This window comes from Anser anser (genome assembly GCF_964211835.1).
Source record: "Anser anser genome assembly, chromosome: 2".
Lineage (NCBI taxonomy): Eukaryota > Metazoa > Chordata > Aves > Anseriformes > Anatidae > Anser > Anser anser.
In genome coordinates this window covers 61,336,146-61,360,949 of record NC_139721.1, presented here as the reverse complement: position 1 = coordinate 61,360,949, position 24,804 = coordinate 61,336,146, and the positions used below count along the sequence as shown (strand labels likewise).

Sequence of the window (24,804 nt, the reverse complement as noted above, 5' to 3'; positions counted from 1 at the left end):
GACTTTGAAGAGTATGCCTGTTTTTTTCAGCTGTTAAACCTGTGCATATAACCAAATTACTATGCTTGTCCACTGCTTTCCTTCCCTACCCCGTACAGTTTATAGTCAGCATAATCAATTGCTTTTTTATGTGTAAAACAAATTTCCTTTATTCTTCTTTGGATATTGGATTTAGTATGGCATTCTACATACAGATAGTTAGGCAACGATAAACTGCAATGCTATTCACAGTATTTCTGTAGGTGCTCTAGCCTTTTCTCTGGTGGACACACATTAGATGGATTTCCTTAATCTTTCTATAGGCCTTGAGACTTGAAATATAAAGCATCAAAACTGCAACACCATGGCAAAGATTGAACAAATCGGAATGATCTTGACTTCATTTGTTTTGCACAGCTCCCTTTCCAATACCTCTGTTTGCTTTCAAAGGAATGTTTCTCATGATTTCAGTTTTCCTTAAAAAAAAGTTGCATGTTTGGTTCTGAAATAGTTTTAAAGCCAAATATTTCCATTCCATGAGAACTTGGTAATAATGCCCTTGTCTTTCAATAGCCAAAGTTACAAATCCTTACAGAAACATAGAAATGGTTCGTTTCAAAGGCATACATGTTTGTAGCTACTATGCATGCAGTTATTGACTTCAGTATTTTGTGTGTGGGTCACTGTGTGACTTGGAGATAACAGGTTATTTTCAGGTGTGAAGGTAGAGCACTTGGAATTTCAAAGCATTTTAAGAGCTGCCTTCAATTAGTGTTATCTCAGTATTTGGTACGTTCTGCTTAGATATGGGCAGGCTGTTCTCTTCCCCCGTGTTTGCTTGTGTACCCATGGAAATTGGCTTCTCCCTCCTTACAGTCTGCCTATTGAATTTGCAAGGTTGGAAGAGTAAACTGGGCACTGGGACTCAAGTTCTTGCCAAGCTGTGTCGGTGCCTTATCAGTAAAGAAAGGAGGTGTCACTGTGCCACTGCTGGCTGGTGTGGGGCAGCAGCAGGCCATTATCATTCCTGAAGCTTTGAGTGTTTCCCAGCACAGGGGGCTCCGATGGAGCTGGGGCCTCTCTTATGTAAATGTTTAAACAGAATTAATTAACACTGCATGTTTAGTTTTGGAACGTTAAACAGTTGTACTGCAAAAGCCTTGTCTATATAAAAGAATGGTTTCTTGAAATTGTTCAGTAGTTCATCGGTTTGGACCAAACCTGGAGGGTGATATTGATCCCCACAATAGACATACCTGATTTCTCTCTCTCTTATTTTTTTTAAGCATCTCTCAAAACCCAGTATTTGAAAAAACATTTTATCTATATGTGTATATCAAATTAACTCTTTGCTTATTAAATTATTTGCTTAGTTTTTATTCTGAGATTTTGGTGACTTTGTTACCAAAATCAGCTTGAAAATAGAGGTAGCCTAGTTTCAACTGGAGAAACTATACAGGAAATTGCTTTTGTTAGATCACTTAAGAGACAATTTGGATACTCTGAATGAAATCCACAGAAGGCAAGGGGGATGGTCAACTACAGAAAATATTCACAAAACTCGGTGTGGTGGCTTGACCCCAGCCAGCGGCCTGACACCCACCCTACTTTTCACTTACTCCCCTTTGCTGTGGGATGGGAGAAAACAGAAGAAATGCAAAAAGGCTCATGGGTCAACATAAAGACAAGTTAATGAGGAAAGAAAAGCAGTATACACAAGTGAAGTAAAATGAGGAATGCATTTACTGTATCCCATTGGCAGGTAAGTGTCTAGCTGCTTCCTGGGAAGCAGGGCCTCAGCTCCTGTAACAACTGCTTGGCTATGGGAGGACAAATACTATAGCTATGGATGTCCTGAACCCTAAGCATGTATTTCTGAGCACGATGCCTTGTAGTATGGCATATCTATATGGCATATCATATGGGCAGCCCTTAGGGAGCGCGAGCGACCAGGAGCGCGGCGACCAGGGCCGGCAAACAGGGAGTGACGCGGGGGAGTGACGCGGCAGTTAGCGAGGCAGGAAGGGCGGGGATCCATCGTCGCTCTGTTGCAGCTACCTCTCCCTTCCGTGCTTGTAACCTGCTTGCGTAGAACCTGACCATGGTATCAACCAGGCAGAAAACCGTGGCCTCCGCATCTCGTGCGGCATCTCCAGCCACGGTCACCACGGTGGCTACTCAGACGGAGGGACCCGGGAAACACGCAGCCGTCCAGGTCCTGGGCTGCAGAGTGTGCCCCAGCCTTCTGTCGGTCTCCGACAGCAGTGGTGGGTATGCCTGTGGGAGGTGTGCCCAGGTTGAAGAACTACTCAGCCAGGTAGCGGTGCTCCGGGAGGAGGTGAACAGGCTCAGGAGCATCAGGGAATCGGAGATGGAAATTGACTGGTGGAGGTGCACTCTACCCTCTCTGAGGCAGGCTCATGAGCCTGCCACAGCACAGGCGTCTCCTGTTATGCAGAAGACGGAGGTTCCCTCCTCCTGCCAGGCTGCGGGAGGAGACCTAGATCAAGGGGGGGAATGGAGGCAGGTGCCTATTCGGGGTGGTAGGCGAGCCCTCTCTCTGCCCACCTCACCTTCTCATCTACCCTTAAATAATCGATATGAAGGACTAGAACAAGACAATCCGAACGATAAAGTAGATAAAAACCCATCCCAGCTGGAGGGGGCGCCTAAGACAAGGCGACCTACACACCGCATGGCCACATCATCCTTCAAAAAAGAAAGAAGGGCTATTGTCATGGGGGGCTCCCTTCTGAAAGGGACAGAGGGACCGATATGCCGACCGGACCCAACCCGCAGAGAAGTCTGTTGCCTCCCTGGGGCTCGGGTGAGAGACTTCGCCAAGAAAGTCCAGCGCCTGGTACGGCCCACTGACTACTACCCGCTACTGGTCTTTCAGGCTGGTAGCGATGAAGTAGCAACGAGAAGTCCGAAGGCGATCAAAAGAGACTTTAGGGATTTGGGGCGACTACTTAGAGGATCAGGGGCGCAGGTTGTGTTTGCCTCTGTCCTTCCGATAGGGGGGATCGAAGCTGAAAGGCGTGCTGTTCACATAAACTCGTGGCTTCGAGACTGGTGTGACCGGCAGAACTTTGGGTTCTTTGATCACGGGAAGGTCTATGCTACACAGGGCCTGATGGCACCGGATGGGATGTGCCTCTCTCGGAGAGGGGTAAGGATTTTTGGTCAGGAGTTGGCAGGGCTGATAGATAGGGCTTTAAACTAGAGTCGAAGGGGGAAGGGGCTAAAACCAGGCACGCCGGTGAAGACCTAAGGGAAGGTACGCTAGAATCAGAGGGGATGGGTGCCAGTGAGGTCCTTCGGGCAGATCCACAAGGTGCTGAGTGTAAGGAGACGCACCTGAAGTGCTTCTACACGAATGCACGCAGTATGAGGAATAAAATGGATGAGCTAGAAGTCCTGGCCCAGTCCTGCAACTACGATATCATCGGCATAAGCGAAACCTGGTGGGATGAGTCCTGTGACTGGGGTGTTGCGATAGATGGTTACAGGCTCTTCAGGAGGGACAGGCAGGGTAGGCGAGGTGGTGGGGTGGCGGTGTATGTGAAGCAGGGGCTGGACTGTGTGGAACTTCAGGTCGGAGATGGCAAAGTTGAGAGCCTCTGGGTAAGGATCAAGGGACGAATGAATAAAGGGGATGTCGTTGTGGGAGTCTATTACAGACCGCCTGGCCAGGACGATAGCGCCGATAAATTATTCTTTACAGAACTAAGAGAGGCCTCGAGATTAACTCCCCTTGTCCTTATGGGGGACTTCAACTTGCCAGACGTTAACTGGGAGTGCCACACGGCTGACACGAGCAAGTCCAGGAGGTTCATGAAGCACCTTGATGATAACTTCTTGGTGCAGGTGCTAACGGAGCCAACTAGGAAAGGTGCCCTCCTAGACCTGTTGCTAGAAAACAGAGAGGGTCTGGTGGGAGATGTGGTGATTGGTGGCCGCCTTGGTCAAAGCGACCATAAAGTGGTTGAGTTCAAAATTTACGGTGACAGAAGGAAAAGTGCCACCAAAACCTCATCCCTAGATATGGGGAAAGCGGACTTCAGGCTGCTCAGGGAACTAGTCAGCAAGGTCCCCTGGGAAACTGCTCTTGAAGGCCTCGATGTCCACCAGTGCTGGTCATTCTTTAAACGATGCCTCCTAGAAGCACAAGATCAAGCAATTCCTAAATATCGCAAGTCAGGCAGGCGGGGCAGGAGGCCGGCGTGGCTGACCAGGAACATTCTAATGGAGATTAGGCGGAAACAGAGAGTGTTTCGCTACTGGAAGGAGGGCCAGGTGTCATGGAAAGAATACAGGGATGCCGTTCGTGTTTGTAGGCAGAAAATTCGTGTGGCCAAAGCACACCTTGAGTTGAAGCTGGCTGTGTCTGTGAGAGAAAATAAAAAGGGCTTTTTCAGATATGTGAATGGAAAAAGGAGAACTAAAGAATACATAGGACCGCTCCTTGATAGGGAAGGTCTCCTCACAGACAATGACATAGGCAAAGCAGAGACGCTTAACGCCTTCTTTGCCTCTGTCTTCAATGCCGATGATGGGCTTCGGGACCCAGGGTGCCCTGAGCTGGAGGACCGGGACGGTGGGGATGACAAACTCCCAACCGACCCTGAACGTGTGCGGGATTTGCTACTCCACCTGGATCCCTACAAGTCCATGGGTCCGGATGGGATTCATCCCCGGGTGCTGAAAGAGCTGGCGGACGTCATCGCGGAACCTCTCTCAATTATTTTTCAACGATCCTGGGAATTTGGAGAGGTCCCGGTAGACTGGAAGCTGGCAAATGTTGTGCCGATTTACAAGAAGGGTCAGAAAGAAGACCCTAGCAATTACAGGCCTGTCAGTCTCACGTCAGTGCCTGGTAAAATCATGGAGAAGATGGTTCTCGAACTTATTGAGGCTCACCTGGGGGACAAAGCAGTCATTGGTCCCAGCCAGCATGGGTTTGTGAAGGGCAGGTCCTGCCTAACTAACCTGATTTCCTTTTATGATAAGATCACCCGTATGATGGACCAAGGGAAACCAGCTGATGTGATTTTTTTGGACTTCAGCAAGGCTTTTGACACGGTTTCCCATAGGATCCTACTGGACAAAATGTCCACCATACAGCTAAATAAAAACATCATACGATGGGTGAGCAATTGGCTAACGGGCAGGGCCCAAAGGGTTATGGTAAATGGGGCTGCGTCAGGCTGGCGGGCGGTCACCAGTGGTGTCCCTCAAGGCTCCATTTTAGGGCCGGTACTTTTCAATATTTTTATAAACGATCTGGATGTAGGAATAGAAGGTATTTTGAGCAAGTTTGCTGATGACACCAAACTTGGAGGAGTTGTGGACTCGAATGAGGGTGGAAAGGCCTTGCAGAGGGATCTGGATAGGTTGGAGAGCTGGGCGATCACCAACCGCATGAAGTTCAATAAGAGCAAGTGCCGGGTCCTGCACCTGGGACGGGGAAACCCTGGCTGCACGTACAGACTGGGCGATGAGACGCTAGAGAGCAGCCTAGAAGAGAGGGATCTGGGGGTCGTGGTAGACAGCAAGTTGAATATGAGCCAGCAGTGTGCCCTGGCGGCCAGGAGGGCCAACCGTGTCCTGGGGTGCATCAAGCACGGCATCGCTAGTAGGTCAAGGGAGGTGATTGTCCCGCTCTACTCTGCGCTGGTGCGGCCTCACCTCGAGTACTGTGTGCAGTTCTGGGCACCACAGTATAAAAAGGACATGAAACTGTTGGAGAGTGTCCAGAGGAGGGCTACGAAGATGGTGAAAGGCCTGGAGGGGAAGACGTACGAGGAACGGCTGAGGTCACTGGGCCTGTTCAGCCTGGAGAAGAGGAGGCTGAGGGGAGACCTCATCACAGTCTACAACTTCCTCGTAAGGGGGTGTCGAGAGGCAGGAGACCTTTTCTCCATTAACACCAGTGACAGGACCCGCGGAAACGGGGTTAAGCTGAGGCAGGGGAAATTTAGGCTCGACATCAGGAGGGGGTTCTTCACAGAGAGGGTGGTTGCACACTGGAACAGGCTCCCCAGGGAAGTGGTCACTGCACCGAGCCTGTCTGAATTTAAGAAGAGATTGGACTGTGCACTTAGTCACATGGTCTGAACTTTTCGGTAGACCTGTGCGGTATCAAGAGTTGGACTTGATGATCCTCAAGGGTCCCTTCCAACTCAGGATATTCTATGATTCTATGATTCTATGATCTCTTTAGTCAGTTTGGGTCAGCTGCCCCGGCAGTGCCCTCTTCCAGCCTGCTGGCCTTAGTGTGTGCATGGGGGGTGGCAGGTGGATGGAGAGAAAGCCTCCAGGCTGTGCCAGCGCTGCTCAGCGACTGCCGAAACTAGCACTGCTTTAGACAGAAATGCAGAGCACAGTGCTATATCAGCTGCTGCAAAGAAAGTTAACTCCATCCCTGGCAGATCCAGTGAAAACAAAGTGATTTCAGGAAACAGTTTTTTGAATTTCATGTATCTGTATGGTTGCATTTAAACAATATAAAAGGTGCCCATCAGAGATTAAGTGAAAAAGAAAAAAATAAATTGACTAGTTCATCTCCAAATTCCATGCTCAGTTTAATTACTAAACTGCTGGCCATAAGTAATTGAAATGATACATTAATGACTAAAATATTTCCTGAAATGCATAGACTCCCTTGCATGATGGAAAGTGTTTGCACTTTCTTCTCGAGATTAAAAAACAGGTTGATAGGTTTATTGGGACAACACGTGTCTTGAGCTAATAATTTCTAATTATTGGCAATTGTAGCTCAAACAAAAGTATTACCCAAGGTACAGCAGGATGCCGTCTGGGATTTCAGTTCCATGTAAGAAATGCTCAGTGAGGCTTCCTGCTCAATGGTATTAAAAAGTATTATTCAGTAAGGAAAAGGGGGGAAGAAATGCTTGAAATTCAAAAATCTGTTCATGACATGACTCTGGAAAACTTTCATTTCATTTTTAGGAGCAGCTGAATCTGTTCTGAGACAGTAGTAGAATTTAACTTGGGTGAAGAATACTGTATTTAGTTGGATATTTACTCGCTTGGCTCTTTGTGGCAGGTCAAAGTTGCACATGCAACTTGTAGTAGTATGTTTGTCGGAACCCGCACTGACTTTCCTGGTCTCCAGGAGAAGTGGAAAAAGGTGGAAAGTATAAAAGATTCAGCATTTTTCCCATGTACTTGTCCTGTTTACAGATATCCATTGCCCAGAACATAAGGCTTTGCTCAGAGGTGGAGAGTGATAGTCATTTGGTCAGCACACTAGCATGGAGATTTTTTCTTTAGACACTTGTAAACAGTTGCAAGAAGCAGTCCTCGTCTTGCACTTGAGCAAAAAGATGCTTATGCCTCCATTTTGGTATTGTCTAGAATTCTTTCTTTTGAGTTTGAAGTAGCTATGGTCCTTATGGAGTGATTTCCTCCAAGTTCTGGATGCCTCCGATACAGACCTTTCCTTATCTACATTTTTGTTGTTAGGATTTTTCTACAAATGACAGCACCATAGATAGTCCTGTTTACAGCCAGATAACTTTGCACCACATAGAGAATTTCTCATTCTGAAGTAATGCCTAATTACATAAAGGGCATAGGAATGATGTATATAGCTCTGAGTATTTGGGAAATTAAAGCTATTTCCCCTTTGTTTCTGGTGAACAGCTGATAAACTACCCTTTTTCCTGTTTGGGCTGTTAAAGGAGAGACTGCTAATATATTCATGTAAAACATTGGACCAACTATTTATACATACATTTTGATAAGCTTTTGATATCTTTTGCATTACCCGCCCTCTATAGCCAAGAGACACACAATGCAGTATTAATGAAGCTGGTGCAATTAGTAATAAGCCACTTTGCTTGGATACATCCTCTCTGCTTACGTGTCAGTGAATGCCAATGAATGGAGAAGTGACAGGGGTGAAGTGGTTGAATAGATTTTGGCTCTGCTATCTCTGCATGAGGGCCAGCCTAGCTCTTTTTAGGCTCTAGAGTTTCATGAAGATGGTTTAATACATGGAAAGCGACAATAAAACATACATCTGTATATAAGCAGTTTGTGCTTTGAGCTGACTTTTTTTTTTCTGCAATGGTGTGCTCTGTATTTGCACACACACAAGTGCTAAACGTGCATTGTGTATGTATGATATGTAGAGATGCTAAACATCAGCTCCTTCATATTCCAAGTGGAGCATTGGGTACTCAGAATCCACAAGGATCTCTTTCTGGTATCATATACAGGAGACTAGAATAGACATTGCATGTTTAATTTTGAACCTGTAGGGTATGATCTACTAACTACAGACTAGGAAGACTAATTTAATATAAGTGCCCCTAAATCAATTTTTAAGTAGAAGCTTGGGTTTTGGAAAATCATGTTTTTCAAAATATGTTAATATTATAAAAGTGAGAAGCAGATGCTTGCTCAGTAACTCAGAAATTACTGGGAATGAGATCTGGGAGCTGAAATACGGTAGTAAATTCAATGAAGTTATATGAGTTAGACAAAGCAATGCTTTGCAAAGACAAACTTTGGTATTTTGTTTCACATCACTTGAATTCTATTAATTCATGCTTTATTTCAGGTTAGAAGATCTTTCTGGCAGTAGCAGTGTCTTCATCAAGTACCTCAGTGCTCCACGGGTATAATGCATAGATAGGGGGTAATGCATTTATCGGTTGCTGTAATTGTTGTTTAGTATCTGTGTTTTTATAAGGTTTTCCATGGTCATCCTGCTGTCAGCAGACATGCAGCCACTCTATGATCAGCTCACTGTAAACATCTGTAAGAAACATGTTCCAGCATGATTTCTCTTGGTGTTCTTATTGTCACATTCTTTGTTTTACTTCCTGTAATCTAAAAGGCTCTCTGTGGCTATACATGTATTTTTGCTTTTCATATGGGGAAATCTGATGCTTGACACAAAATAAATAACAGGCTGTTCAGTGCTGAAAATGCAGATGGATGCAGCAAAGCCTTGCAGTCCTTCCCTGTGCCAGAAATAGCAGAAGGCATTTCCTTAACTGGCTTTTTGTTGGCAGAGAATTGAATGGCACTAGAAGTACAGGGAGATGCAGCACTGGATTCCTGGGGCCAGCTGTAGCTGGGCTTTGTGGTCCCAGCTGTGCCTGGATGGAGCTGCAGAGGCAGAGCCAGGACATTTCCCTTGCAGACCTTGGTAAATGTTGAGCTGACCTGCGGTAGGCTGTGGATCAAAATGTTTAGGATCTAAAATGGATTGCCTAAAGTGCTGGGAAGAACAGAAGATATGTGATAATATTGTTTTTTTTCCCCAGCTCCTAACTTCTTTTAGCGATGGCTGTCCTTGAAGCTGGATACCAGTGTCTAGTACCCGTAAAAAGAAGCTGAGCAAGTCAAATCTTCTACTCAAGTGAAGGATAGAAAAAGATTATTTTGGCACTCTAGAGATGTTATGTTCCTTTACACTCAGGTGAAGTAAAACTTACAGCATGAATGATTTCAATAAAAGTAAATGCTGTCTTTAAGTATGGCTCTGTAAAAACATCCAAAAGAGTAGACAAAAGGGTTTGGTTTTACTATCTGAATTCTAAAACAGCATGATCTAAGTTGAACTATAAAAGCAGCAGGACCTCATTGGGAGCCTTCTAAGGAAAAGTTAGCGTAGCTGATGTACAGTGGGGCAGTCAGGACAGTAATTCCCACTGAGTCAGCACCAGGCCCTACCCCATGGATGGTGCGAGAGATAACAGATTGTGAGGATGCATGGGAAGAAAGAGAATTAAAAGATGGTTGTAATAGCATATTAATGAAGCACATCTACTCTTGGAAATGTTGTCTTAGGATGTTCAGTCCTGTAAACATCCAGAAACTTCAGTTCATGAAAACATCTTCTGTGACATAAGTATCCCCATTACAGTGTAGCATGGTGCTTGCCACCGTACTGGTGCTCGGTGCTCAGGTGATGCTGTTGCCTGCCTGCCGTTTATTGCGTTCCCATCATTATACTCGTGCAGTCTTTTATCTAAGTACTTTAGCCTGAAACTGCCTCAGAGCAATGAAGCTCAAAGAATGAGGTGGCTGATAGGCCTACAACATAAAACATGGCATCACTTCATGGTCGAGTGGTATTTTATTGTTTAAAAGGAGAATTGTTAATCAGTGTTTTGAATAGAAATGCTCTACTTAGAAGGAAAGAGAAGGATTGTTCTGTGACAATCTTTGAAACAACAATTGCAAACTTGTAGAGAAAGGAAGCTGGGGTGCATATGTGTTTCCAAAACTTTGAACCACATCATGAAATTTTGTGGTGGGCAGATTGGCAATACTCCATGTTCTGATCACTTTCATGGGTTTTAAATTTGTTTTTCTTACACAGTGGAGTTAGGAGGAGCTTTCAAATGCTCTGTGAATTGTATCGGAATGCTACATTTTTAATTTAGTTTTCTGTCATGTGTGAAGCAGACCCCAGTGCACAGAGCTTATCTTGCTCAAAACTTTAGTGGAATCAATGTGTTGGTGTGAAAGATCCAGCTTTGACAAGGGTGCATATTCTAGCACAAACAAAGGATTTCATCAGATCATTTGTACATTTTAAACTTTCCTAACAAAACAACTTGTGCTCAATTACAGTGAAGAGAAATTTAAATGCCTTTGCTTCATAAAAACTGGCACTGAATCCTATACAACATATTGTCTTTTCAGTTAATAGGATAGCATCAAGAGTAAAAGTGGTCTGTACTCCTTGCCCTGTCAAAATATGAAGGAAAATATTACTTAGCTCATATCTGCTTTTTCTTTTCTAGATATATTGAAAGACTGCATCAGAATTCAGCTTGAGTCTGTGCCAGCAACTGTGCAGATTCATGGCAGCATCCATACCGTAGTACTGCCTGTGCACTGAGGCATGCAGCTTCTTGGTCTCCCTCTGGATACTGAGGAGATCGAGCTGTTTTTCATCCATTTCCCTTCGTTCATGTGTCTGACTCGAACCATTTTGAGTTTGTCGATCATCAGAGAAGGCTCCCTGTGGTGTGCTAGCCCTGATCTCCCTTCATACTCAAAGGAAGGCAGAGGCTGTAATGATGAACAATTCCCTGGGGTGGTTGCATGAGGGTTGGAGGTTACGGTGCAAGCTCAGCCACAACCTGTTTGTAATCCTTCCTGTGTGATGCAGGTGAGAAAGTATGTCATCTAACTGTAATTATTAAAATCAAACAAAATCTATTCTTTCCTTTCTGAGGGTGAACAGACAACAGACAAGTGTGTAAAGGTATATTTAAAGAGCCTCCCTATATCTCATTTAATAATGCATTATTTTTAGTAAATATATTTTAGGGAGGTAGTGGAATCAGTGGAAGAATCACAAGGAAACAGGAGACCAATTTGCTATAAGCCTATATTTTTGGCTAAGATTCCCTAGCCGTAAAGAGTGTTGCTGTATAATTCTCCCTTTGGCAAGGTCTATGCATCACCATGATGCATCTATAAACAGAATGTGAAACGGCTGTGCTTTGTTAGATGAAGCCAGTAATTCACTAAGCACTCAGATCTGTACTGAACTCTCCTTCAGGATGTAGAGCGTGTGTCACTGCTGTTCAAGCTGGGGGAAACAGGGGGCTTGGCACCCCAGTGAATGTATGCTGCTATGCTGACTGGAGTCCTACAGAAAAAAAAATCTAGCAGTAATACATGATAATCTGCATAAGTGGCTGTGGCTTCTCTCTGTGTGTGTTACTCTCTGGTGTATTTTCAGCATGCTTGCTGGAAACTACTTGTACTGCACAGCAGTTGCTCTGTCCTCCTGAACAGTGTAAACAAATTGTTGTGGTTAATGATTATAGCTGTTAAATGTTTGTTTTTAGTAACTTCTGGAATATCTCAGGCTTTTGCCAAATACATATATATATTTATTTATATAAAAGATTCATTTCCCATTCAAAAATCATTTTAATTTTTCAAGATATCATCATAGGTCTAATGTTGCTTCAGGATGGATATGGCTAACGGGATAGAACTTCATCAGGCAGGTGTCTGAACAGTGAGTTTCTATTGAAGTAATCTCTTCAACCTTAGGCACCTTTGAAAAATGATATTCTGAGGGTTTCAGCGAGGAGAGATCTTTTTAGATCACATCATCGAATGAGGTGGCCGTAAAAAAAGAAAAAAAAAAAAAAACAAAAAATACCAAAAACCACCTTGTGTTTTCTATATACGTATAAATTTAAAATGTTGTTTAATACACTGATGAACTACACGCTCATACCACTAATGCTTTGTAAAGTTAAAATGGTGCCTATCAAAGCTCTGTCATTTTGATGGAGAGGGTTTCCTATTACTTCAGAACCTGAATTCTCCAGTACCTAGATTCATTTAAAAACTCTCTGTGATAGTGAAATAATTGTTTCTGGAATTTACAGAAAGCTTTTTTGCATAGTTAGCACACATCCTAATTAGCATGTTTCTATACTTATAAGAGTTACAGTACTATTGTAACAGATTTAGCAGAAGAAAAAAGTATTTCTTTTGGCAAGAGTGAGTCTTCTTTAGGAAGAATCTGAAATAATGACATCATGAAAAACACAGGTTTTGTTCTTATTTCTATTTTATTTTCATTATCTAAAAGCAGTGTATGCCCTAACTATTGTGTAATTTCTTGTGCTCTTTCAAAATATAAAGCTAAATCTCATTGTACACCCACCTCTCTTTTTTAGCTTTTATTTTTGCTTAAAAATATTTCTTGGTGTGTGTGTGTGTGTGTGTGAAATGCACTATGTATTTTTAGTCTTACTTCTGTGCTGTGTTCCTCAGTTATCTGACCAAGTAGGTTGAACTACATGCCTGGTAATGTCTCTTGATCTCTCTTTTAAAGCAAAGTGGCAAGAAACAACATTTAGAATCCATTTCTTTATTCGTGTTATATGATCTTTCCTATTTTGTATGGTAAAAATTGTCTACTCTTTATTCAACTTTTTGGTTGGATCAGTATGAAAGACTTGAAAAGAACATTAACTGGATGAAGGGACAGGTTATTATCTTGCCTAGAGTGTATAATGTTATCAACCTGTGCTTTATTTAACGGACATCAGTAGTGATTGTTTGGTGAGAATATAAATGAAGTTCACAGTGTGATTCACTAGCCATTATTTAGTTATGTGTCCCCCACTCTCTGCTGGTAAATTGTAGTTCACTGTGTGGTATCTTCTGCTTCATGTGAATTAACGATTTTTTCTACAAGGGACTGTGTAGATTTGCACACAACTTAAAATTTACCTTCTATAAATTGTCAACCTTAAATTATATGTGCCTCAGTTAAGGATCTTATTTCTCAGATGTAGAGGATTAACAGTAGTCACTTAATTTGTGTTGCTCAGAAAATTGCTGCTTTTCGTTAGAACACTTGAATACCTTTTTGTCTTCACATTTAAAAAATACTGCTAACTTCATTTAAATACCATTCATCGTGTGTACAGGTTTTTAAACTCTATCTGATTAAAATAGATTTCTGAAAGAGTTTCCAGAGGACTTTCCAAACAGGACATAAGTGTGGCTACTCCCTTCAAGTCAAAAGCAATACTTAAAATTGACATAAATGGAGTCAGATTGACAAATGTGTGTTAGAAGGATTGCTTCTCCCACCAGTGAACTAAAGTCCCTTCGGGGCGTGGGGGTCGATCTGTGTTTCACTAATTTTCTGGCTGTGTAACTTCATTGATTTCCACTGTGCAATCATGACACTTGAAGTGGAGTGGGGAATCTGGCACTACATATGGTGGCTGCAGAGTAAGCTTTATGTAGTGTAAAAAAGTGTAAAAAAACAAAAACAAAACACAGATGGTGTCATAACAAACACCTCTGCTAGCCGAGCACTGTCACAACTGGATCTGTCCTCTCCTACTGTATGCTACATACTGGCATCTTATATTTACTTTATAAAACGTGCAGCATAGGAGAGAACCAGGCACCCAGTATGCAAATGCAACCACAAAAGGGCAGGGAGGTGGGTCTAGAGTATGCAACTTCCCCCTGCTTGGGAAAGTCAGTTCAATCTGGTTTCTGTATTCTGAAAGAAAGGAATAGTTTTTAATATTAATCCAACTTCTCTGTTAGGAGCATATCATGTCTCAGAGGGCATTACAATGGCATCAATACTGTTCATCATACCTTGTGTCCATAGTCACATCTCATAGCTAATAAAGAGAAAATGTCTTCACTAAAGGGCATACTAATCAAGTAAAATTGCAAATTTTTGTTATAAGGAGTTGTAACTAAGTTAAATCAAGATAATCTTGCCTATTGAAAATATGTCATCCTAGAAAAGAGCTATTTATTGTTTCATTGTCCATTAATTTTCTAAATCATGTATTTAATCAATATAAGCTATAATAGAGGTAGCAATTGTTTTCCTAGAAAGATTTGTTTTTACTTATGACATTACACAATGAATAATGGAAACATCCCCTACATATCTTGAAATGCATGGTAGTACGTCACAGGAAATCCTACTTGAAAAATTCAAATTGACCTGAACAAGAGAGCACCATCATATTGGACACAGGCTATGTAATGCATTATATAAAAACATATTGGAATGCAGGCCAGAGTGTTAAGTTGAAAGGAGAAGTCTCTTCTGCGGAAGTGCACTGGAATTAGTTCCAACTTCAGTCTTCCATCTTCCTCACTCTTTTGTTTGGCAAGAACTGAAAATAAGCTGCTTATATGGAGTCAGAGAGCACTTGTAGGCCTGATCCAGGCCTGATTTGCCCAGGCCAGACAAGCAAACAGTGGATCTATGCCATGCTTGCCTGCAGCTCACTGCAGTCATGGTAAGCTACCAGTGTAAATAAATGTGTTGTGGGCTGAGGTGCTTCTCTCTCAGATGGTAAAACCTACAATGGGCTGGGAGAATGAGCAGAGGTCAGGTGGAGCACAGAAGTGCAACAACATGATGTCCTCTTTTCTGGAGGCCTAAGAGGAGGGTTTTGTGATTTCTGTCTGGATTGGCCCAACTCAAGGATTCCTTATATACTGTGAAGCACCACCAGACCAGATGTCAGCCTGCCTGCAGCACCAACATGCCACTAAAGGAACTAACCTGGGGAGAACATTGTCTGCAGCCTGTTGTGACAGCTTTGTATTGCTGTTGTTAAGCTGTGACTGTTTTTGATATTTGCGTAATCATGTAATGACCGAGTAATGTTTTGCAGCTGTATAGCTTCAGTTACCAAGATCTTTGAGAAAATTACAAATAATTAGTCAGATGTTGGGATGTCTAGTATTTGCCTCCAAAAATAGATTCTCACAAAGTTTGGAGATAAGGAGTAATCTTTGGTATAGGTATTGATTTGTTTCAGAATGAGATCTTTGCTTGTTGTTCCTATCATAATATCTAATGTTCCTCTGATGTATTAATCTACAGTTTAGAAATAATGCTTTTTTTTTTTTTAATGAATTCATTGTAGACATATGGAAAGTGAAGAATTTTCATCTGCCCCCCAGTGGGCTGCTGTGGTAGTGGCAGAATAACCCATGTGTGCTCAGCCATTCTACATCTTAGTATTTCTTCTCTCAGATCATCCCTGTCCACCCATAGGTACTAGATACGTGACAAGGGTTTTCTCATAACTGTAGTGTTACAGGCTCTACTTATGTTTTGGCCTGTAAGGTCAAGCTTAGCTAGCTCTTAGCCTCATATAGGCCTAAGTAAGGTCAAGTATTTGTTGACAGAAGACCATCATATGATCATTCAACAGAATGAGATTCTGCAGGTAGGGTAAAAGGATTGAAGTATTCTCTCAACAAGGGAATGTGTATAACCCCAGAGGAGAGGGTCACACTCATGTAATGAGTCAGTCCTCTTCCTGGTCCAGTAAATCATGGATCACAATTTACAAAGTGGCACAGCTTCAATGAGAAGGTAAATTATCTCAGGCCAGACAGCCTCTGTAGGCTAGGATATTCTTCTTGCAGGGAAATAAGTAGATTTGAACCTCCTCAGGCAGAAGAGACTCCATTGCACGGTGCTTTCCTAAACAACTCTTTTACCCATGCAGCTTTCGGATAAAAGTACTATAGCCACTGTGAAGACGAAATATTTGTCATTGTAATGTTATAAAATGCCTAATATAGGAAGCGTGCTTTGTGCATGCCTCTGAATTCTAATTAGGATAGAATGCTGGAACTGTGGTGAGCTATATAAATCTGCCCCAAAACCCAGGGTGTGTGCTCATGTTTCTTAACATTAGTTGAGAAGCACTAAAGCCAGGATGACATGCATAATTTGTCACAACATCATTTATAAAGTTCTTCTAACACATTTCTGTAAGGCGTGGGAGTAACTCACCCAAGGAGTTACTACCACCTGATCCTTCACAGCATCACAGAATGGTTTGGGTTGCAACCTTAAAGACCATCTAATTCCACCCCTGCCCTGCCATGAGCAGGGACACCTCCCACTAGACCAGCTTGCCTAAAGCCCCATTCAGCCTGGCCTTGAACACCTCCAGGGATGGGGCATCCACAGGCAACCTGTCTCTGGGCAACGTGTGCCAGTGCCTTCACCACCCTCTGAGTAAAGAATTTCTTTATGATATCTGATCTAAACTTACCCTCTTTTAGCTTAAAGCCGTTACCCTTTGTCCCTATACTCCCTGACAGAGTCCCTCCCCAGCTTTCCTGTAGTCCCCTTTAGGTACTGGAAGGCTGCTATAAGGTCTCCCCAGAGCCTTCTCTTCTCCAGGCTGAACAACCCCAACTCCCTCAGCCTGCCTTCATAGAAGTGAGGCCCTTTGATCCTCTTCGTGGCCTTCCTTTGGACTCGTTCTAACATGTCCACGTCCTTGTTGTGCTGGGGGCCCTAGAGCTGATTGCAGGGCTCCAGGTGGAGTCTCATTAGAGCAGAGCAAAGGGGGAGAATCACCTCCCTCCACCTGCTGGCCACTTCTCTTTTGATACAGCCCAGGATATGGCTGGCTTTCTGGGCTGCAAGTTCATGTTGCTGGCTCAAGTTGAGCTTCTCATCAACCAACGTCCCCTGGTCCTTCTCATCAGGGCTGCCTTCAATCCATTCTTTGCCCAATCTGTATGAGTGCTTGGGATTGCCTCAACCCTTCCTTCAATATTAGGAAGTTTTACATGGAAGTAAGCATCTAGCTCCCTGGATAACTGGCCAGGGATAACTGGAAATCGGTCAGGATTTAACCTGCAGACCAAGGGTATTGTTTTAAATATGGTGTATGTGTGCGTCTGTAGGAAATATGAGAGAACAGAGTGGGAGAGAGAGCTTTGTGCACAATTTGTGTAAACTGAACTAGCAAATGTAATAATTTGAAGTTACCCTTTCACAGATATGCTCCTATATTTTGGTTATAATTTTCCATTTGGAGAAACATGAAAGAAACCTTTTTTTTAGTCTGTTCGTTTTGCAACAAAATTATTTTAATGTCAATACTTAAATTAACAAAAGATATCTTTTAGCACATCAGATTATTTATTGAAAACTATACAGTTCAAATTTCTGATTTAAAAATTTCCACTTTTATGATATTTGGCTTTATTGGCATACTTTTCTACTCTGGAATATATGAAGTTAGGGGCAGTTACTTCCTAGACTTTTTATAGTGCTAAAAGTTTGAAATTCTGGTACTATGTAGGAAAAAGAAATGACCACTATTAGTTATTTTATTTTTTTTTAAGTCCACACTTTTTCCTTTTGGCAATAGTAGCAGATAAGTATATTCCCTTATTCCTTTACATATTTTTCTCTCTAACGCATACTAAATTGTAGCAGAATAAAATTAGACTTTTTATGCCCTTTTCAGCCTGTTAAATTGGTGTTTTATATTAGCCATAACTTCATTATGCAAGATATGACCTACAGTAGTTCTTGTTATCAAACCAATGCCATAGTTGAATGTTATGTTTAAATTGGGGAAAAAAAAAAAAAAGCTTTGAAAAAACTTCCAAATGTGAAGATATGTACTGAAAAATACAGTTAACTAGTGCTCCTATGCATACCTGAATTTGGAGACTTAAGCATACTGTACATAAGTAGTTGTGTTCTGTTCGTTTGATTTTGTTTGGTTTTGTATTTTTTTTTTTTTTTTTTAAGTTTATCAGGCTCACGAATGAAAGCTGGCTTTTGTGATCCAGGTAAGACTGTTGTTGCACATTAGGTGACCTTTAACTTTGCTTACTAAACCCTCTGTTCTTCTTGGGTACCTAAGCATGCTCAAATTTTTTCTCTATTGCTGTCATCAGGGTTATGTGTGTGTGCATGGGAGAAGAGGAACATTTGTTCTTAAGATTGCTTTCACGAGGAGTGAGTTAGGTGGGTTCAGTTTTATTCTTTTCTGTTGATGGTGGCGAAAAGCGAGAGACATCTTTCTTCTCTGACAAGTCAAGGAAAAGAAAAAGCAAATTCAAATACCCCTAGAGATTTTCCTTTGAGAGTCTGCTGGTAAATATCAAATACTGTTTGCAGTACGGGCTATTCCATATCATCATAGGGTCAACAGCTATGGAAGCAGGTTTGCTTTCTTACAGCTGTATAGATAAATATGATCTTACCTTTGTTTCCCCTCAGGGCTTGCTTTTTGGCTTGACTTTCTGCTTTTGGCTTCTCTTTCTTTTTTCTTTACTCCATCCCATCGCCCCTATTTCAGCAACTTAAAATAAATCAGTATATAACTTTTGCCTTGCAAGCATGTTGTTAGTTAGTACACAGTTTGCTTGATTAAAAATCTTGTTCTCCTGTTCACAGCATACCTGGGACTTACTGCTGTATGATTAATTCTAAAAATTTACAGAGACCTTAAACTTAATTGTGTTTCTCAAGATGTGGTGGTATGTTTAAGATGCATAATAAAAAGGGGAAAATAAAAGAAAGTTGTAGGTCACTCATCAGAAGTGCAAAAGGCACAAGTCAGTCTTTCCTGGGGTGTATGAGGCAGATGTTGCCAAAGTTTCTGGTGACCTGAGAGATTTTCTTCTCGACATGATATGCATGTTTTAAGAAATAAAACAAAAAATTGCTGGTAAAGAAAAAAATTAGATGAGCTTTGGTGTAAGGCATGGCTGGTGGAAGCTGCTGATGGGAAAGGCAGCATGAGGCATGGCTTGCAGACCGACAGGCACCTGGCTGACATGCATTGCACCAGAGATCAGCGCAGCCTTCACCAGGTCTTGCTATCTAGAAGACTTAAGCCTCAAACTGTGAATGATTGTTACTGGAGTGAAGGGAAAGCAACCAGCTGGCTGAACAGTTGCTTCCCCAGAGGGAAAGACTCTGAAATTTTATGGTGTTAGTTACACTTTAGGAATTAATACTCATTATTCTGCTTACTTACCGTGTTTTCTCCTTTTTAATGAAAATGTTAAACTCCTTAAATTTGCAGATGGGGAGAAGTGGTCACTTTGAGTATAATTAGTATAATTTCCCAAGGTCTCTGAATAGGTCTTCAAGCAAGTGTTTATCTGGGAAGTCCCTCAAATTTGAATGCAGCTTTGTATTTATCAGTTGAATTGTGATAGGAAGCTGATACTGAGAAGCAGGTTCAGTGTTTGGTTAGCCAAAGCAATGAGAGATCGATTCCAAAACAATAAGGGGTTATAGAAATGCATAAAATCTAATGCTGAATTAAGGCTTGGTTCCTGCAGGGAGGAGAGGTAATCTAAATTTCAAATACATATTTCAGTACATATTTTCATGCACATTTCTGAAAGCAAGATGAGCTTGGACTCGTGTGTGTGTTCTGTTTTAGGGTAAACTGGAATGAAAGAATTTTTAATTCTTCCTTTTTTTTTTTTTTTTTTTCCTCTCCTGGTTTCCACCCTGAGACAACAAATGACTGCAAGAATCCTTCAAGAGCAGGTATCTGAAGAACCATATGCTTGGTTTTCTTAGGGCTGTGAATCATTTAGGAGCAGATCCCACAGATCTGTCAAATCTCATGCATTATACATGGCACTCATTCATTTAGTCCCTGTCTCTGGCTCATGTATTTTCAACAGCTCTGCAGCTTCTCTTCTGCTTTTTGAGCCCTGACACTAAGGCAATTGCTGACCATAAAGAGTCAGAGGAAAGTTGGGAGTCCATGGTGGTAATGAAAAAAATAGTCCCATTCTGCTTAACTTAAAGCCGATAGTGCTATCTATAGTGGGGAAAAGCATTTGTCTTTCCCTTATTGTTTGACTGATCTTCCTTAGGCTTGCAGAGACAAATACATACATACATATGGACGCAGACTACTTGAGCATTGCTGAATTGGCATCCACATTTTCCTTCCTGTCCCTTCCACTTACCCTGTCCTGCCTGTTACTTGGAGCGTTAACAGTCAGTGCGATCTATACCTGTGCTCTCTTGTGAAGGCCATCTAGGTAGAGAGTTGCACAACAGTCTGGAGAATTGCTTGAGAATGGTTCAGTTGTCTGCTGGTGTTATTTTGACATGAAATGTAATGTGTGGCTCTATAACCGTAGTGCTTTGTAGAAAGAAAAATCTTGGGCAATTCTTAACTCCCTACAATGGCACCTTGTTCTTCAGGATTTCTTGGTCAGAAGTGCATACACAGTCTTATTTTTATGATGTTCAATGATTTTGTCATGTTTCAGATGCACCAGACACGTTGTGTACATGGTAGTATAAAAAGCAAAAATGTCCAAGTCGCAAAAGAAGATATGGCCAGGAAAGTCTAAAGCAGCAGGCTTTAAGGCTGCTGAATAAAAATAGAGAACAAAGGTGATTCTATCCGTAGCTTTTATTTAGTGCTGGGTAGGGTAGAGGAGTAGCGAATTGTTGTATCAATGTACAAGAAATGGAACATCAACTTGCATGACCCTGTCTGTTGATGCTACCGAAAATGTAAGGTGAGTGTTGGAATATTATTTTGTGGGTTTTTGTTTTCCTGTTTGTTTTTCTTGTTTGTAATGGTTTTCATTTTATAAGAGCATTTCCCAGATAGTTGGCTGAAAAACTTGAGGACTTTCAGCAGTTTAAGAAGTTAAACACTTGATGTTCTGAGTGAAGGCTGAAATATATGCTGTTCTCTGACATCTTAGGGCACTAATGTAATTTTCATTGCCTTTTTCATTGCTAGCTTCTGTATTCATGCTTCTGTTAGGCTCCTTGAGCCACCTTCTTGCTGTCCTGAGCAGCTGATTATTAGGTTACATGGAAAAGTAACAAGCTGCTAAAGAGGAGTCAAACTGACATTGCGAGGACTTTGGGGCACTGCTGGGTGGATGGTTAGTCTGATGTTTTACACCTAAATCATGGATATAACAGAGTTTGTCAGCTTATTTTTCAGTCTTATGGTAGTAGCTTTTAAGTTTGCTTGGATTAAAATTATATGCAACAAGATTCTAAATGGTAGGCTTCAGAAGCCCATCAATGAACCTCATCTTTGCTTTATTTTTTATTTTTTCCTGAAAACTTCTAATTTTGACACAGTTTTGATACAGTTTCCCCAAATAATAAAACTGTACTCAACTGCACTATTAGAGCTGTGGTTATAAATCCAGCCAATGCCCATACTACACAGTGATTAACTAGGTTCTGCAACTGCATGCATCTCTACTGGTAGCTATAGCCTGCAAGGTGAAGCGATTGCTCATAACTATTGAGCGGATATCCCCATACATCACTGCATGAAGTCATCAATCCTTTTCAAGGTTAAAAGGATATTTCTCAAGAGCAGGCATTGCTGCTGCTCACAGCAGCAACAATACCAGCATATTTTCAGTTTTTGAACAGCTTTGTTGCAGTTAGAATTTCTTAAGTTCAGGAGGATAGGCATTTTAAGTGTGCTAACCAGCAGAAAAAAAAAATGTGGCATATTTGCAGTATACATTGTCTTCTGGGCTTATCTTTTGTAAATTTCCTGGGTCTGCAAAAGCAGAAAGCTGTGTTTGAGGAGACACACAAATGGCATGGCTGTGCCCTCCATCTAATTTATTTCTTTTGGTCTAATCCCCTGTTAATCAAATCAAAGTGAAATGTCTTTCTTGCTGTACATACACACGTTTGTGGTGTTTTTTTTTTTGTTTGTTTGTTTGTTTTTTTGTTTTTTCCCCTGGACAGATTATACTGCAAAATGTGTAAATGTAGTAATTTTGTAAACTCTTTTCTGATACAGATGCAAGTTCAGCATGATTGTTTCCAGTTCTACTGGTGAGGGGAGTGCCTGGCTGGGTATGGATAGATCTGTCCTGGGGTCGTTCCTTGGTTATTGCTGAGATTTAATGCATGTAAAGTATTCAGTATTGCATGAGCTACTGTCATCTCCATTCTTACCAGAAAGGGAAACTGACTTCACAAATGAGACATGTACATCTGAATTCAAGTTCAGTTTCCAGTGTTGCCCAAAGTATTTTTGTGTGATCTTGGGTGAGTCACTTCATCTCTGAAGTGGCTCTTTCTCTGTAAATCGGCAGTTTATTTTTCTGTACTGGAGCTTTTACTGGAGAACAAATCAATTAATATATGTAAGAAGCTCAGAAATTACATTGACAACAGCCATAAAAATCTAGACACATAGCATTTTTTTTTTCTGGATGAAGAACTGTAAAGTAATAGGATTTGGTCCTTTCTTTACTCTCTTCTGCTTTCATTTTTGAAGTTCTCTATTAGCTAGATAAATTCTGTAACTTTGAAACAGAACTTGGCATTACCGTAATTCTGAGAAAATAACGTAAATCAAAAATAAATCATATTGTTCATAGTGTTAAATGTGGTTGGAGTAGACTATTTCAAGCAGGGGTTCAGTTTCTTCACATTCAAAAAATGTACTATTTCTTACACAAGATCACGTTCCCACTCTCAGATGCACAAGGAGCTTTCTTAGAATGTACAAGAAAATCCATTTATTATTTTGACTTAAAATCAATTTAAACACAGTCCCTTTCAGAACATTAGTATTTGTCAGGCCATTTTTATGTCCTGGTGATTTTAATGGAGTATCGAGAATTTTTAAAATTCACACAGATATTTGTTCAGTTGCATTTGCAAATTATTGTTTTTTATAGAGTGATAATGCTATATTTTTAAAAATTCTTCTCTATAACTGATGAATTGTCCTTGATAGAGGAAGAGAGTACTCTGTCACAGGAATTTCAGAGATGGATAACACTGCGTTGTACAGGCGCATTAACAATGCACTTTCACAACTAACGTATCTAGAATCCAGCAAATTTAGCACTCCTTTACAGAGATTAATATTCTAAAAAATACCTTACTCTTATTTTATGTGTACAATTAATATCAACTTTAACATAATTTTCGTTTGGAAATATGTTTAGATCCTCAGTTGCCATAGTGCCTGTAGGTCTGTTCTGGCAATATTTAGTACTTCTGTAGAAGGCATGTGGAAAAATTTTATGCAATTAGTTAATGTAAAGCCTTTGAAACTCGAAGGAAGCATTCTGCAGAGGTCTGTGGGTTAAGTGTTAAGCGATTAAGTTAAACCCAATGCTTTAAAGACTAACTTTTCACTATTTATAGGAGCATGGATGCTTAGTTAGATGTGTACCAGGACAGGTATGCAAAATTCTCCCTGCAGAATCATTTTGTGTGACTGTTTGCACAGTGCCAATGCGTGTGAAGAGAAAGGGATACCTAGCACAATCTGATATTGATATAAGTGTTGAAAACCTCTCCCACCCCAACAGTCAGCTGCCTAGAACACCTCAGATGACTTCCATATTACTCGTTCTTTGACATAATTTTAAGGCATTTTGACATATATTGTAAAGAAAAAATTTTCGAATTTGTGAGCATTAGTCGTTAACATCTTTCAGATTCTGTATGTGCAAAGTATTTCATGATGTGCTAATATGTATATTGTACCTTCTTGGAAGGGAAAGTGCACTTGAGAGTGTAATCACAATTTTGAAATTTATTTCATGGCAATATTTTTAATTTATTTTTACTATTTTCTTTAATGTTGTATCTTCTATTAATTTCTTACCAGACTTGACGCCTAGTGTAAGACATCTCCTTTGCTCTGTGTAGGTAAATAAACGTAGACATACATCTGTAGGTAAAAAAAAAAAAAAACCAAAAACAATCATATGGGTTTTCACTTGGACTACAGGGTTAAAGTAAATACGTATGAATCAGTAGCTATGGACTGTCTCAATTGGCAACAATTAACTACAGATTTTTTTTTAGCCATCAAGGAGCAAATCTGCTTGTATAGCAAGTCCCTGGAAGCCAAGATCAGATCATCTGTCTAATGTTCTTTTTCCTTTTGGCAGACAATTTGAAAAATCAATATGAATATTTTTTAACCTAAAATAACCTGCATATAACCATTCTGATCTAAGATTGAAATAGTTTACTGGAAGATATGTTTGCCTGAATTTATTTTTCTTCTAACAAAATGACTGTGAGAATTGTATGTGGAATAAGTAATAAATGGAAGAACCAGCTGCTGTGTGAAAGGTAATTGATATTACGAGCAGGAGAAAATGTCTGTAGTGTTAATCTGGAGGCAAGAAGAGATGGTCAGTGGAAAAATGCATTCCGTATTAATATTAAACTATACATTTCCACAGAGTGAAAGGAAAGAAAGGCTTTGTAATGAAAATAAGTCTTTTCCCTTCAGCCTACCACAACAGTGCTGTTGTGTGTTCCTCTGAGAAATACAGTGTGCCCAGTTGGCAGCAATGGCTCACCACTGGATAAACGTTTGTGAAATAATCTGCAAGTATCTTTTGTATTTATTGAAGAAAGGGCCTGTATGAGCAGGCTGGTTTTGGCAGAGGTCAGTGTTACGCATTGCACCTGAAAATAAGAAGTTTCAGTTGGCATATATAAAAGCTTTCACCCGTTACTGCAAA

At 41.1% G+C, this 24,804-nt stretch overlaps 1 protein-coding gene across 1 annotated transcript in view; it reads left to right on the top strand.

Moving 5' to 3' along the window:
* The window catches only part of FBXO15 (F-box protein 15), a 199,821-nt gene that overhangs the window by 99,673 nt on the left and 75,344 nt on the right, over positions 1 to 24,804 (top strand). The window contains exons 19-22 of the mRNA XM_083825765.1: positions 10,773 to 11,143; positions 18,085 to 18,117; positions 18,226 to 18,295; positions 19,804 to 19,837. The gene's annotated coding sequence lies outside the window, so the exon portion shown is untranslated. The remainder of the gene's footprint in view (positions 1 to 10,772; positions 11,144 to 18,084; positions 18,118 to 18,225; positions 18,296 to 19,803; positions 19,838 to 24,804) is intronic.